The sequence below is a fragment of the Vipera ursinii genome (assembly GCF_947247035.1).
Source record: "Vipera ursinii genome assembly, chromosome: 5".
In the NCBI taxonomy this organism is placed as follows: domain Eukaryota; kingdom Metazoa; phylum Chordata; class Lepidosauria; order Squamata; family Viperidae; genus Vipera; species Vipera ursinii.
In genome coordinates this window covers 82,091,668-82,107,401 of record NC_139518.1, presented here as the reverse complement: position 1 = coordinate 82,107,401, position 15,734 = coordinate 82,091,668, and positions in this window count along the sequence as shown.

Below are 15,734 nucleotides of genomic sequence, written 5' to 3'. Positions count from 1 at the left end.
AAATAATCACAGCGTGGGGTAGAGATGGATGGGGAGTTTACAGAGAAATCAAAAAGGAGATACCATAAATGAAAAGAAGCACAACAGAATGTCAAATTTGGTTCCCCAAAGGACTGCAAATATCTGATCTAGTAAGCCGGGGTCTTCAAATGTGGCCCTTTTATGACTTGTGGACTTCAACTCCCAGAATTCCTCAGCCAGCATGTCTGCCAAAAAGTAAGCCAAAAAGCTAAGGGTTATTTCCTATTCTTCACTCTGCATAAAAATCCTTAGGCATGATTTTCAGTTTGTTGCTTTGTAGCCTCCCTGAGATGGAATCAGATAAAACAAAAAGTGTCCCTCTAATGGAGGTGGGAGGAGGATTTGATTTTGAATTACATTGCTCCCAGCAATTGATATTCAACAATATCCTATTTTCCTCCCTTCTTCAGGATTACATTTTTATATTTCCACTTTATCCTTAGTTTTGCGTCCATTCAGGATCTCTCCTAAAACTTCTTGGTAGATGAGTGCAGGTAGTTAGCAACGAAATCACATCCTTTTAGACTGAAATCCCTGCCACGTTTCTTGTCTATCAACATTTCCTTATCTGGTAAATTAATCTGCTGCTTCTGATGGTGCTCACTTTTCACAGGCTGTTTGTTCTTGTGTGTTTGGCTGTTTTCCTACAGTGTTCCATCTGTAGTCACCCTATTTTATTTTTTGGAACAAGTTTATTGAAATGAAGCAATGCTTTCTTTCTTTCTTTCTTTCTTTCTTTCTTTCTTTCTTTCTTTCTTTCTTTCTTTCTTTCTTTCTTTCTTTCTTTCTTCCTTTCTCACAAGACTTTCTTATATCCTTAGGGTACTTCTGCATCCTCACAGTTTCTATTGACCAATCTGTCTAAAAATGTTTACATCCTTCCTGCAGTTATCTTCATTCTTGCTGAGAAGAGACAAAAAAATGTGATTGACTAATCTATGTTCATTTCCAGATGACCAACAGAAAAATACAATAAAAGGGACCCGGTGGCTCAGTGGGTTAGGACACTGAGCTTGTTGATCAGAAGGTCGGCAGTTTGGCGGGTCGAATCCTGAGTGCCACATAACAGAGTGAGCGCCTGTTACTCGTCCCAGCTTCTGCCAACCTAGCAGTTCGAAAGCATGTAAAAATGCAAGTAGAAAAATAGGGACCACTACGCTGGAGAGGTAACAGCGTTCTGTGCGCCGCTGGCTCTTCGGCTTTGAAACGGAGATGAGCACCGGCCCCTAGAGTCGGAATCGACGAGCATGCATGTGCAGGGGAACCTTTATCTTTAGGGGGTTGGACTAGATGACCTCCAAGGTCCCTTCCAACTTATTATTATTATTATTATTATTATTATTATTATTATTATTATTATTATTATTATTATTATTATTATTATTAGATGTGGGGAGGGGTTTAGTTGGCAACATACCTCATGACCGGGACCATGAATCTCTCTTTCCATGGTTTTAGTTCAGTGGTGGGATTCAGCCGGTTCACATCACTTTGGCAGAACCATTAGCTAATTTCTTGTTGACCAGGCCCAGAATGGACTTCTGGAAGCGGCATCCACACAGAGAAGTGGTTGTTCACATATTTGAATCCCACCACTGTTTTAGTTCATGGATTTTTCTGGTCCTCTGAAGAAGATCAAAGAAGAAGAGGAAGAAAAAGAGTCAGCAGCATTCCTCTGCTGTATTTAATAGTCCTTGTGTGCCCTGACAGTCAGCATTTTTTGGAGAATCCAGAAGAGTTTGATCAACAAAAGTTCCAGCAGAACTCTTGTTGATCAACTCTTGTTCCACCACTTTGGAAGAGCTGCAGATAACAAAGAGTATACCAGGTTTGCTTTTCTGGTTCTCAAAAGTCAACTGGCTCATCATAAGACTTTCCAAAAGTTTTTGCTGTAAAGAGTTGAGACAGAACAATATCCCCACATTTTTACATACCTCTGATCCATGAAAGATATATGGTAGTTTTCAAGTGAAGCTAACTACAAAAATGGAATCAATGTTGAGGTAACATCAAATATACACCTTAAGAAATATGGATCAATCAACAACATAATTAATTGTGAAAGGTTGAATATTTTCGGAATATCTTCCAAAACATTTCACGGACAGCGTGCCTGGCTGAGGAATTCTGGGAGTTGAAGTCCACAAGTCATAAAGGGCCAGGTTTGAAGACCCCTGGCTTAGGCACTCAGCTCTAGGAAATTAGACCCAACGTGTGCACAATTTGGGTAAAATCCCACCAGTAACAGGACCAACAGAGCTGCTATGGCAGTCTGAATACAGAAGATACATCACACTGTTTGAATGGACTCTTTTTAATAGTATAGTTTCTAAACCCCAGAGAAATTGGTTATAAGCATCACATGTAAATCCAAAACAAACACCAGTCTATCAGAATAGAATAGAACTGGAAGGGACCTTGGAGGTCTTCCAGTACAGCCCCCTGCTCAAGTAGGAGACCCTATACCATTTCAGACAAGTGGCTATCCAGTCTCTTCTTAAAAACCTCCAGTGATAAAGCACCCACAATTTCTGAAGGCAAGCTGTTCCACTAATAAATTGTTCTCACTGTTAGGAAGTTTCTCCTTAATCATTTGATCAGTTTGTTTAAATGTGGCTGACTTTAGTAATGTACAGTATTCATCTTATTTTATTTAATTAATTTAAACTGAACAATTTTTATATAAGGTAATTGATTTATTATGCCACTGACTTTTGAGGCTTTTCATGATTTAGAAGGTTTAATAAATTGAACTGTGTACATTTTCCCCTCTCTTTTTTTTTAAAGCTGGACACTTGTTCATACATCAGAACAAGATGTTGAACAAAGCAAGGTCATAGCTTCAGAACAGAAACATTAGATATACTGTTCTTAGCTGCTTTCCAAAGCAGATCTAAAAACATTCAAGAGAGCTGATCAGCATATTTAAAGCAGAAGTATGTATGTATAACCTTGGTCAGTGGAGCCAACAGCAACACCATTAGCATTTATGCTTATACTCTCTCTCTCTCTCTCTCTCTCTCTCTCTCTCTCTCTCTCTGTGTGTGTGTGTGTGTGTGTGTGTGTGTCTTCCTCAACAATCTGGGTCCTCATTTTACCGACCTCGGAAGAATGGAAGGCTGAGTCAACCTTGAGCCCTGTCAGGATCGAACTCCAGACTGTGGACAGAGTTTGCCTGCAATACTACACTTTAACCACTGTGCCACCAGGGCTCAACAGGATGATTATATGCACATCTACAGCATGGTCTAAGTAAGAATTTGGAACAGGAATTAACAACATCCTCCTCAAAGGAACTGGAGGGCCCCCACATGCAGTAGAAACTGCCAACATATTTTAATGCCAGTGAAACTATACATAGTCATTTGATGGTAAGGTGAAGGGGGATGATTAGGTACATAGCGTGGAATTTCATCAATGAAATATGTGCTGTGTATGGCATCATTCCTCTAGTATTCAGGAATATATGTAGAAGCTGGCTTCCATATGGGTCTTGCCCAATAATTAGACTGGATTGCTGGAATTTCTGAGTTACTTTATAAATGGCTATAATTAGATTTGCCTTCCTCTGGAAAGGAAATAGAGAATATAATTTCTCTGGGTTATTTATACCATTACCTATTACTACTAATCATTTCAAAGCCCCTGAGTATCAGAAATGTCTACATTTGAATAAATGCACTAAAATCCAGTACCAATTACAAATATGAAGATGTCGAGTCACTGAAGGATAGATGCATACCTATTTCTTGGCAGGGAACATCAACATGAGAGGCTACAGAGAGCAAGAATGGGCCTTTGACCTGTGTGGAATCTGGCTGCCTCTGCTACAGATGTCTGTGCATTTGCCATCTCACGGTCACTGGCAGTGCATCAAACCTGAAAATAAAAAGACATATTGTCCACTTCAGCTGAAATTATGGAATGGAAAGTCTGAAAGGGAAGAGGAAGAGAATCAGAAAAGAATGCAGCAAGGCAGTCCGCCATGAAGGTCTCTGCTTTCTAGGCTAACCTTGGAGAAGAGAACTTGTCTTGACCAGTGTCCAAGCTCTCAGGAGGTCCTTCCTGTTATGTATCCAGGTGAAGAGAACACATACACGCTTACATAGCAGTCACCACTAGGGGGCGTTGAACTGTAACTGTTTTGGCGGGAACCCAGTTTCGGCAGGAAACAGAGGTTCAAACCGATTGGCCAGCTGCTCACCTGGCCAGGTATAAAAGGAGGGCAGGTAACCCCTATTCCCCCAGTACAGTCACTTCCACCGAATAAAGATCTGCCATGCTGTACTCATCGTCTCGGCGTCCTTCCTGCTCTCCAGAACCCACTACACAACACTTACTTTTTCCCTTTGCACTCAGTGTCTTCCAGGGAGTCCAGAAGGAGCCCCCAAAAGTCAGGATGATGGCCATAACCACATGATTGAAGACCCCATTTTTTAATTGCACATTTTCTGCTACCTGAGATTCCTCATTTGAATGAGGAGAACTGAAAAAAGAATCCAATTGTTTTAGAGGAGAGGAAAAACAAACATTTTAACCCTTCCCTAAAACAATCAGATTTTTGTTTCATCATTACACCCAGTGAGGATGGGACTTGAGTTCCTGCAATTCAAATATACCTTCAGGTATAGCAGACATGTCAAACACAAGGCCCGTGGGGCCAGATCCGGCCCGCAAAGTGGTTTCATGCGGCCCGCGAAGCCATCCTGGAAACAGTGAGGGAACGGCCCCCACTGCCTTGGCCCTGGCCCAGAGACCCTCCTCCTGCCAGAGACCCTCATATCTGTCCCACTCCTGCCCGGGCCCCCATAGGCACCCTTGATGCGATCGATGTAGACCTGGCCATGCCCACCCAGTAGGCCATACGCACTTTAGCCATGCCTACCCAGTAGGCCATGCCCACCCGGCCCCCTGAGGGCAACCGCAATGCTGATGCGGCCCTCAATGAAATTGAGTTTGACACCCCTGAGGTATAGTAAAAAAGAAAGAAAAAATGGCCAGTGTGATAGCTGAAACAATGTCTTTGAACTTCCATGCATTTTATGTGGTGTCCTTGACCTTGTTACAGGTTAATCTATGAATGTCAAAGAACTCGTAAACATTTGAGATGGCTGTCATAACTAATGACCAGAATTCTGGGACTGATATTCTAAAAATCTGGAAGGCACCAGATAGTTTCTTCCTTAGAAATACTTTTAGTTTTATTTATATTTTTATAATTTTTATTTATATAGTCTTATATGGGAGACTGGGAGTTCTAATCCTGTCCTGGGTACAAAACCAACTGGGGGACCTTGCAGTCACTCTCTCAGCTTCCCTAGGAAGCAGGCAATGGCAAACGAGTTCCATAAAAACTGCAGGGACTTGTTCAAGCAGTTACCAGAAGTCAAAAATTTGATTCAAAGGTGTGCACGAATACAAACAACACACATGGTCATTTATAGCATAGAGCCCATTCAGATGTCAGGATTTTACTCAACAGATGCTTGAAGTTCTGAAAGTAATAAGAGTTTGTTATTTGTAGATTCTAAACATGCACTGCAAAAGGAATTACAGTATCTTGCCAGTCTTCTAATCTTATTTAAACCTCATGGGATGAATTGCTTTGCTAGAAACACTAAGCATATGGTCTTGGAATCTTTGCATATTTCGGCTATGTACCAGAAGGGTATATTTTGAATATTGCAACATCTGTGTATAGTTCAGGGAGTACAAGATATTAAAACACCTGTTTACAGTCCACAATCCTAATCTCCCCATCCCATATTTAAGTGAATTAATATAAGCTTTCAGAAGCTTAAGTAAATCAGTTCCACTCTTCAACTAACCCACTATTGATTTTTCTGTTCATAAATTTGGTTCTTTCTGCTGCATGTTACATGAAAGAGATGCATTTTATGTACATCTTTTCATAGATACATTTAAAAAAATCCTTATAGCATTTACTAAGGAGAAGATTTTTTAGCTTAGATGTTGGTAGAATCATACAAAAGTAGACAAGACATTTTGCTATCATTCTTCTTTTCAACTGACAGACCAACATACTCAGCTGAAAGCTGCACCATCTATATATAATTATTATTGTTCTTCTTAAATCTCTCCTTTCCTTGCTTACTCATGTTTCTGCGGATGAAATTGTGTAAAGAGGGGGAAATCATGCAACCATTCAACAAGCCCCACCCAAAGCCACAAGCTCAATTACATTAACATTTTTGTAATTTAACACACCTTTAAAAAACATTTTTAACCCTATAAAATTCCATATTTTCCATATCCAAGGATATACCTAGACAGTAATATAAAAACCTTTATCACATTCCTCCCCAAAACACCTCTGGTGTACACTGTTAGAATGTCTGATGTTTCACATGTTTGTCCTATTTTTCTTTTTAAAAAACTGATTTGAGGAAAGAAATGTCAGTGTTAATCAGTGGTGGGATTCAGCCAGTTCACACCACTTCGGCAGAACCAGTAGCTAATTTTTTTGTTGCCCAGGCCCAGAATGGACTTCTGGAAATGGCATCCACACAGAGAACCGGTTGTTCACATATTTGAATCCCACCACTGGTGTTAATGTTATGGACCAGCAGCCCATTTGGAAATGTGTGAACATGTTGTGGAGCCTCACATCCTGAAAGAATTTTAGCCTGTTCCCAAAATGGCTGCTACAAGGAATGTGGCCAGTCATGAAACATCTCTTCAGCAGAAGCAAACTGAGGAAGTAACTCCTTGTCACTTGCTTTAGCTCCCATTGTGAGGTATTTTAAACCACCTTATCTGTCTTCTTTCCAGATAAAGCACTGGACTGTTAACACCTACCATGGTGCTTTTTTATTTTCTATTTTTTAGGGATTTTTAAAAAATAAAGTCAAATCATTTTTTTTACAGGTCAGGAACTCAAGAATAAGTAGGACATACTACAGAAGGCACCCTACAAATGGGTGCAAGTAAAAACGTACAAGTGAAAAAAAATATGCTCGCACCATTTTGCTACCAACAAAGTGGGAGTTTTTACAAGTTGCAGAAAGAAACTGCAATGGCGAGAATTACTTTGAGGTGCTTATCTGTCAGTAAACATAAAATTCTTCAGTGCATCTAAGAAAAGAGGTTGGAAAATGCACCTATTTTTATTCTAAGTTTTTCCAATACAGAAATAATATATTTTGTGTGAGATACACAAAGCTGTACAGCAATAATAATTGTAATTTTAAAAAAAAGAACATAGAGGACCATTGGACTGAATTACTAAGGAAGACTCTAGAGCTTTACAGGTTTAAGTACAACTGTGCCAATGTAGCCCAAAAAATAAACAAAATATTCAGTGCATAACTGCAATGTTCACATCATATATATTTTTTTGCCCTGGAGTTTCCCCACAAGTTGTACAATTTTCCGTTTGCTAATGACTGTTCATAAAGCTGCAAAATTCCTGTGTTGTCAGCTGGATTCCCGTGATACTGAGCATTTCCTTTTCCTTTCCTTTCCTTTCCTTTCCTTTCCTTTCCTTTCCTTTCCTTTCCTTTCCTTTCCTTTCCTTTCCTTTCCTTTCCTTTCCTTTCCTTTCCTTTCCTTTCCTTTCCTTTCCTTTCCTTTCCTCTCCTCTCCTCTCCTCTCCTCTCCTCTCCTCTCCTCTCCTCTCCTCTCCTCTCCTCTCCTCTCCTCTCCTCTCCTCTCCTCTCCTCTCCTCTGTCAACGCTGTTGACATTGGATGTTCCTGCTCTGAAAACTAATGAAAATGCAGCCATTTTCTCTATACCTTTAACATGCTTTTTCTTGCTTTTAGAAATCAGGTGCAGCAGAGAGGGGTTGGAATGTAAACTCAGCTAGCCATAATAATAAGGCTGCTGTGGGAACTCAATGACGAGCTGATAACATTTTGGCAGGCTGAGGAGCTGAGTGAATTGTCTTTAAAAAGACAGACGCGAGACCATAGGCAAGATTCGAAAGGTTTATTCGGTTCAGCTCCCGGCAGCTGACTGTCAAAACAATCCGGGCTTATATAGCGAACTGTCAAAACAAACAGCCAATCAGGTAGCGGTATTTCCCCGCCGTTCGGAGGACGGCCAATCAACAAACAGTACTTCGACAGCTCGGCGGCTGTCGGGGAATTCCTCTCAGCTGAGCGCTTAGCTCAGTTCGGAGGACCGGGTTGAAGACTGCGGATTTGACAGTTCCAGGAACTGTCAAATCTGGCGCGTGCGTGTTGGCCTCCGGCAGCCCTTTTGACAGCTGTCAACGGGAATGGCGGCCGGCTGGGCGGTGCACGTGCGCCGTTGCTTCGGGCGGCCATTTGACAGCTGTCAACTGTCAAATGTCGGCCGGGCCGGCTTTTTCTTTGCGGCTTGGAAACTCCTGGTTTCCCGATATGATTCACCCCCTTTCCCCCCCCTGAAAAGGTATGTTATGCATAACAACAGTTGAACATTTTAAAACAGTATGGTTAACAGGTTCTTTAACAGATGGCGGGTTTCCCTTCCATTCAAAGTCCGCGAGGTATGCGGGGGGTCTTCTGGCTCGGCTGGACCGTCGGGGGCAGGGGTTGCTCCCTTCGGGTTGCATGGCTGGAGGAGTTGTTTCTTGGTGGGGCTCAGCAGGTGGTTGTGGGTCCTGGGGAAGGAGTTCGTCAGGTCCGGGGGTGTCGGCTGGTGTAGGCTCACCCGGAGTCGGTTGCAGAGGGGGGTTGGGCAGTGACCTGGGTCGGAGCTGGTCCGAGTGTCTGCGTTGTATGAGTCCAGTCCCAGTGTCCACTGTGTATGATAATGGTCCTGTTTGATCCAGGATAACCCCCTGAACCCACTTATCCCTTCCCCCATAATCTCGGGACCAAACATTCTGTCCTTTGGAGAATGTTTTTGGCTGGGTGTTGGGTGTTAATTCGGCCGCCAGTCTGTCGGGGTGGAGTCTGTCGAGTCGTGTCATCAGGCGGCGGCCCCATCGTAGTTCTGCTGGGCTTTTGCCGGTGGATGTGCAGGGCGTAGAATGGTGGGCTAAGAGAAATTGTGACAAACGACGGTGCCAGTTTCCTGTGATGATTCTTTTAAGGGCGTCTTTGGTGGTCCTCACCATAACCTCCGCAAGGCCGTTGGACGATGGGTGGAAGGGAGCCGATGTTGAATGCCTAATACAATTTCTCCTCGTGAAGATCTGAAAGTCATGAGAAGTAAATTGAGGGCCATTGTCTGAAATAATAACGTCGGGGAGACCGTGTGTTGCGAAGATTCCCCTGAGGGCTTGAATGGTTGCGGCAGACGTTGTGCTGTGAACCGGGAGAACCTCCAGCCATTTGGAATAACTATCTACAACTATGAGGAAGACCTGTCCCTGGAATGGCCCGGCATAATCAATGTGGATGCGGGACCAGGGGTTTTTTGTGAGTTCCCATTTGTGAATTGGAGCTCTGGGCTGGAGTGGGCGGGATTCTTGGCATAGGTAGCAGCCAGCAATGTACTTTTCTATGTCTTGGTCTATTCCTGGCCACCAGACGTAGCTGCGGGCCAGTGCTTTTGTTTTTACGATGCCAGGGTGGCCTTCATGTAATGTGTCTAGTACTTTTGGTCTGTGTTTGGAAGGCACGATTACCCTGCACCCCCAGAGTAAACATCCTAAGTGTGACGTTAGTTCGGTTTGCCTGGAGAAATATGGCTGAAACTCTGTGCCTGGGCAAGAGGTTTGCCATCCTGTGTGTACCCATGCTAACACTCTGCTAAGTGTTTTGTCTGATGAAGTTGCGGTAGCGATATCTTTTGCTGTCAGTGGGCATTCTGGGAGCTCTTGAATAGCTAAGATGTTGCCCGCTGGGGCTGGGTCTGGTTCTATGTGGGGTAGGGGCAATCTGCTGAGGCCGTCAGCGTGACACATTTGGTGTCCAGGCTTGTATATTAATTGGTAGGAATATGCTGTGAGGAATGTTGTCCAGTGCAACATCCTGGGAGATAAGATTTGGGGTGTCTGACGGTCCCAAGTGAATAGTCCTAGCAGTGGTTTGTGATCTGTGTAAATCACAAAGGGGCCAGGGCTTCTTTATCAATCTGGGCATAATTTCTTTCCGTTTTGGAAAGAGTTCTTGAATAATATGCCACCGGGGCTTGGGTGCCGTTGCTGTCTAAATGGCTTAAAACTGCTCCAATCCCGTATGGGGATGCGTCGCAGGCTAGGCAGAGGGGTTTGTCTTCTTTGTAGTGGGAAATAGTGGCGTTGCTGGAAAGCATTTGTTTGAGTGTTCTAAAACTGTTTTCATGGGCTGTTGTCCACTGCCAGGCTGCCCCTTTGTCGAGCAGCCTGTGGAGGGGTTCTGCGATCGTTGCTTTCCCTGGCAGGAAGGCATGGTAAAAATTTAAAAGTCCAAGGAAAGCTTGGAGCTCGGTTTTATTCTTTGGGGTAGGGGCAGCTTTGATAGCAAGGACTTTTGAGTTCGTGGGGTGAATTCCCTGCGAGTCAATTTTGTAGCCTAAGAAATCTGCAGATGGGACGCCTATAGAACATTTTTCCCGTTTAAGTTTTAGCCCCGCTTCCCTAAATCTTAATAATACTTCTTGTAGCCTGTCTGCTAAGTTGTTTTCTGATTCCCCTGCGATGAGTATGTCATCGAAATAGGGGCATACACCTGGGATTCCTTTTAATGTTTTCTCCATGACTTCCTGGAAGATGCCAGGAGCCACTGAGATGCCGAATTGGAGGCGGTTCACCCTGAAAGCGCCTCGGTGTGTGACAATGGTTTGTGCCTCAGCTGTCTCCCGGGTGACAGGTAGTTGGAGGAAGGCATGCGATAGGTCAAGTTTGGCGAATATTGAACCGGACCCTATTTCTGACAGCACGTCCCTGACAGCTGGCACTGGGTATGCATGGGGATTTAAGGCGCGGTTTAGCGTCGCCTTATAGTCAGCGCATATTCTGACGTCACCATTTGGTTTGACTGGTGTGACTATGGGAGTTTCCCAGGTTCCCCCGTCTGTTGGTTCCAGGACCCCAAGGCTGACTAAACGGTCTAATTCTGCCTCGATTTTTTGTTTCAGTGCAAAGGGGACCCTTCTTGCCTTGATGCGGATGGGACCTACCTCAGGTTTTAATTTGAGGTCTATAGGGGTGCCTGTGTATTTGCCAAGCGTTCCGTCGAAAACGTCTGCGAACGCCTGGCAAACCTGTTCTAATGTTTGGGATTGTATACAGTTGGTGCCCTCTAGGTGGATGCCCAGAGCCTCAAACCAGTCTAACCCAAGGAGGGTGGACCTGGGTGCCTCAGTGATCTGGATCGTTAAATGTCCCAGGAACTTTTTATATTCTACTTTTACTCGTGCCTGTCCCTTTAATTGAATAGCAGCTCCCTGGAAATCTGCGAGGAGTATTTTGGAGGGCTGCAGGGGAATACGGCGTCTATTTTTTAACCCAATTTTTCTGAGAGTGTCCCAAGACATTATTGAAACTGAGGAGCCGGAGTCGACCTCCATTTCACAGGGCACCCCTAGAATTTTAACCCAAATTTTAATTTTGGGTTGTAACTGATGGATGGGTGACCTTTTTGCTTTGGCTCGTATGGACAAGACTGAGGGCCGGGGAATTCCTTTGGCTGGGGAAGGGACCTGGGTCCTACCTGCCGGAATTTCCTCAAGCTCATGGAGGGTTTCCCGGTTCAAACTGCGGCATGCTGAGCGAATGTGCCCGGTCTTCCCGCATCCGTGGCATTTGGCGTTTCTGAAACGGCATGTGGCTCTGGCGTGAGCCCCGCCGCAACTGGCACACTTTGGTTTTAGCCCTGTGGCGGTGGGCCTTGAACCCGGACCGGCTGGTCTGGACGGCCTGCGGTTCTTTCCGTGGTCGGCGCTCATCTTGCTGAAACGGGTCATGATGTCGTCGACGCCGGTGTAGGTCTCTGGTTGCTCGTCGTCCGGCTCCCTGGCGTGGTGGACTGAGCCGGCCGGGCTGCCTCTGTACACCGGAGAGACCTCACGGTGGCTATCTTCGTAGGCCATGATCTCTAACGTGAGTTGAGCGAGGTCCATCGTGGGCCTGGCTACCAGCTTCCGCTGGAGCCGCTCGTTAGAGAGGCCGGCGATAACCTGGTCTCTGATACGGTCTTCCAGGTCGGGAAATTGGCACCTGCGGGCGGCGTGACGTACCGCCGCGATGAAAGCTGTGATAGTTTCGCCCGGTTGCTGGTGGCGGCGGGCGAAATGGAGGCGCCAGAATAGCTCGGACTGACGGGGCATGAAATGCTTGCTGAGGCGGTCAGTCAGCACGGCGTACGGGACGGTCGCGATGGGGTCAGGGCTGCAAAGCCCTACGGCGATGTCATAGACGGCGGGCCCGCTGAGACAGAGGAGGGCGGCAGCTTTGTGGCGGTCCTCTGTTATCTTATTGACAACGAGGTAGCCTTCAATTTGTCCCCAGTGCGACTCCCATCCTTCAGGATGGCGGATGTCGAATTCTCTGACGTGACCTAAGTTTGCCATGGCCTGGGTCCACAGTACTGTCCAAGCTGCTAAAAAGGGTTCCTTTGCCCTCCAAGTGGCTTCAGCAGTGACTCGTCAGCGGGAGGGATCGGAACTCCTTTGCGGTGTGACTCGGCTCAGTTGGCAAGTCTATAGTACCGGGATCCCACCTTCGTCGCCAGGTGAATTGTCTTTAAAAAGACAGACGCGAGACCATAGGCAAGATTCGAAAGGTTTATTCGGTTCAGCTGACTGTCAAAACAATCCGGGCTTATATAGCGAACTGTCAAAACAAACAGCCAATCAGGTAGCGGTATTTCCCCGCCGTTCGGAGGACGGCCAATCAACAAACAGTACTTCGACAGCTCGGCGGCTGTCGGGGAATTCCTCTCAGCTGAGCACTTAGCTCAGTTCGGAGGACCGGGTTGAAGACTGCGGATTTGACAGTTCCGGGAACTGTCAAATCTGGCGCGTGCGTGTTGGCCTCCGGCAGCCCTTTTGACAGCTGTCAACGGGAATGGCGGCCGGCTGGGCGGTGCGCGTGCGCCGTTGCTTCGGGCGGCCATTTGACAGCTGTCAACTGTCAAATGTCGGCCGGGTCGGCTTTTTCTTTGCGGCTTGGAAACTCCTGGTTTCCCGATATGATTCACTGAGGAGAAAGCCCAAGCTTGAAGCCAATTGGGGAATGTGTTTTATGACAGTTTATTGGGAGTGGGAATTGTACTTTGTTACTTTGTATCCGGGGGAAGGGAATTTAGTTTTTGGGTTCAACTATGTAGTGCCGATAGTTTGTTTCCCAAATAAATGTTCTTTAAGGAAGAATTTTGCCTCAAAGTTGTTTTGATGGGTTTCATCTGTCAGAACCATGACATCCTCTCCTCTCCTCTCCTCTGCTCTCCTTTTCTCCTCTGCTCTCCTCTCCTCTGCTCTCCTTTCTTCTCCTCTCCTCTCCTTTTCTTTCACATAACGTGACATCACACGGCATATCGGAACTTTTTCCCCATTGCCGACAATGCGGTGGGCACCATTTCCTTGTTGACGCATCTGGCCTGCGGGCCGGCAGTTTGACACCCCTGCTCTAGAAAGAACAGCAACAAACATGATTAGGGGTTGTTGTTGTTAGTTGCAAAGTCGTGTCTGACCCATCGCGACCCTTTGGACAATGTTCCTCCAGGCCTTCCTGTCCTCTACCATCTTCTGGAGTCCATTTAAGCTCACGCCTACTGCTTCAGTGACTCCATCCAGCCACCTCATTCTCTGTCGTCCCCTTCTTCTCTTGCCCTCAACCTTTCCCAGCATTAGGCTCTTCTCCAGTGAGTCCTTCCTTCTCATTAGGTGGCCAAAGTATTTGAGTTTTAGCTGCAGGATCTGGCCTTCTAAAGAGCAGTCAGGGTTGATCTCCTCTAGGACTGACCGGTTTGATCGCCTTGCAGTCCAAGGGACTCGCAGGAGTCTTCTCCAGCACCATAGTTCAAAGGCTTCAATTCTTTGGCACTCAGCCTATCTTATGGTCCAGCTTTCACTGCCATACATTGCAACTGGGAAGACCATAGCCTTGACTATACGCACTTTTGTTGACAGGGTGATGTCTCTGCTTTTTAGTGTGCTGTCTAGATTTGCCATGGCTTTCCTCCCAAGGAGCAAGCGTCTTTTAATTTCTTGGCTACAGTTCCCATCTGCAGTGATCTTGGAGCCCAGGAAAATAAAATCTTGATTTTATTTTATTTGATTAGGGGATTGGAGGCTAAAACATATAAGGAACGGTTACTGGAATTGGGTATGTGTAGTTTAATGAAGAGAAGGATGAGGGGGGACATGATAGCAGTGTTCCAATATCTCAGGGGCTGCCACAAAGAAGAGGGAGTCGAGCTATTCTCCAAAGCACCTGAGGGCAGGACAAGAAGCAACAGATGGAAACTAATCAAAGAGAGACGCAACCTAGAACTAAGGAGAAATTTTCTGACAGTTAAAACAATCAGTGGAACAACCTGCCTCTAGAAGCTGTGAATGCTCCAACACTGGAACTTTTTAAGGAGAGACTGGACAGCCATTTGTCTGAAATGGTATAGGGTTTCCTGCCTGAGCAGGGGGTTGGACTAGATGACCTCTAAGGTCCCTTCCAACTTTTCTTATTGTTGTTGTTGTTGCTAAAGAAAACTGATCTGTTTTTCCCCTGCAGCTGAATTTATTTGAAATCATAGTACCACTAGTCATTTTTACTTTCTTTTTCCCCCCTGCAGCATCACAACTTTGCATAGCAGATGGGGAGTCTGCCTTCTCACTGCTTTTTCCCAGCTATTAAGTTCTCCCCCAGTTAATAAGCTACTGTTCAGCTTTTGATAAACACAGCAGAGATATGGTATCAAAGCAGCTGGGTTGGACTCAAACAACCTTGTCATCCAGCAATGTTCACAGACCCTGGGATGGAGTAGGCAAGGGAAGCAAACAAACATATTTTTAAATTATTTCTTTTTTCCCCCCTGGAACAGAGGGAAGAGGACTGACTCTGGATGAGCTCAGCCTCATTTGTCAGAAGGAAAGGTGACTTCTGGTTGGCTTCAAATTGCTTTAGAAGGATTTGGGAATGGAAATAGTGCGGGGTGAACTGTGGGGCTGCAGTAGTAAATGTGCAGAGGGACTTGGCACAGTCCTATTGTTCTTGTTGGCAAGAGTAGAAGATTGAGACATCCACTGGAGGGGCAGAAGTTGTTATATTAAAATTGCGGGATTTAAACTGTTTTATTGAGTTTCTAGTATGGTAATTACAATTATGTGTACTGTGATCTTGAAAGGCAGGCATGAAGTGTGCATTTGAAATATCTAATCCTTCATTTGACTCCCTTACAACTTTTGTTGAAGTCCACGAGTCATAAAAGAGCCAAGGTTGCCAACCCCTGCCCTAAACCACTAACTAGTTTGGCTGGGGCTGAGTGCAGATGGAATCCAATATTTGGAGGTTTTCAGCCTCCCCTTCCATTTCTCTCTCTTTCTCTCTTAAAAAAACTGTCAGTAATCCACCCAAAAAGCTAGATTTTCCAACTTGATGCTCTCCAAATGCACTAAGACTGCAGCTACCAAAATCCCCATCTGGCATTGTCGAATGTGCAAAGCACTGGAAGAATGACATATATTCCCACATCTGAACAAATCCTAGTAATAAGCTAAAACTTGCAACTGGCATCACAAATTTTGGTTGGGCTTCAAAGCTAAGTAATGTTGGGCTTTATTAGTATTTGGAAACTAATAAAGTAAGATACTAAGAAAACCAGCAAAATTATCAGGAGCTGC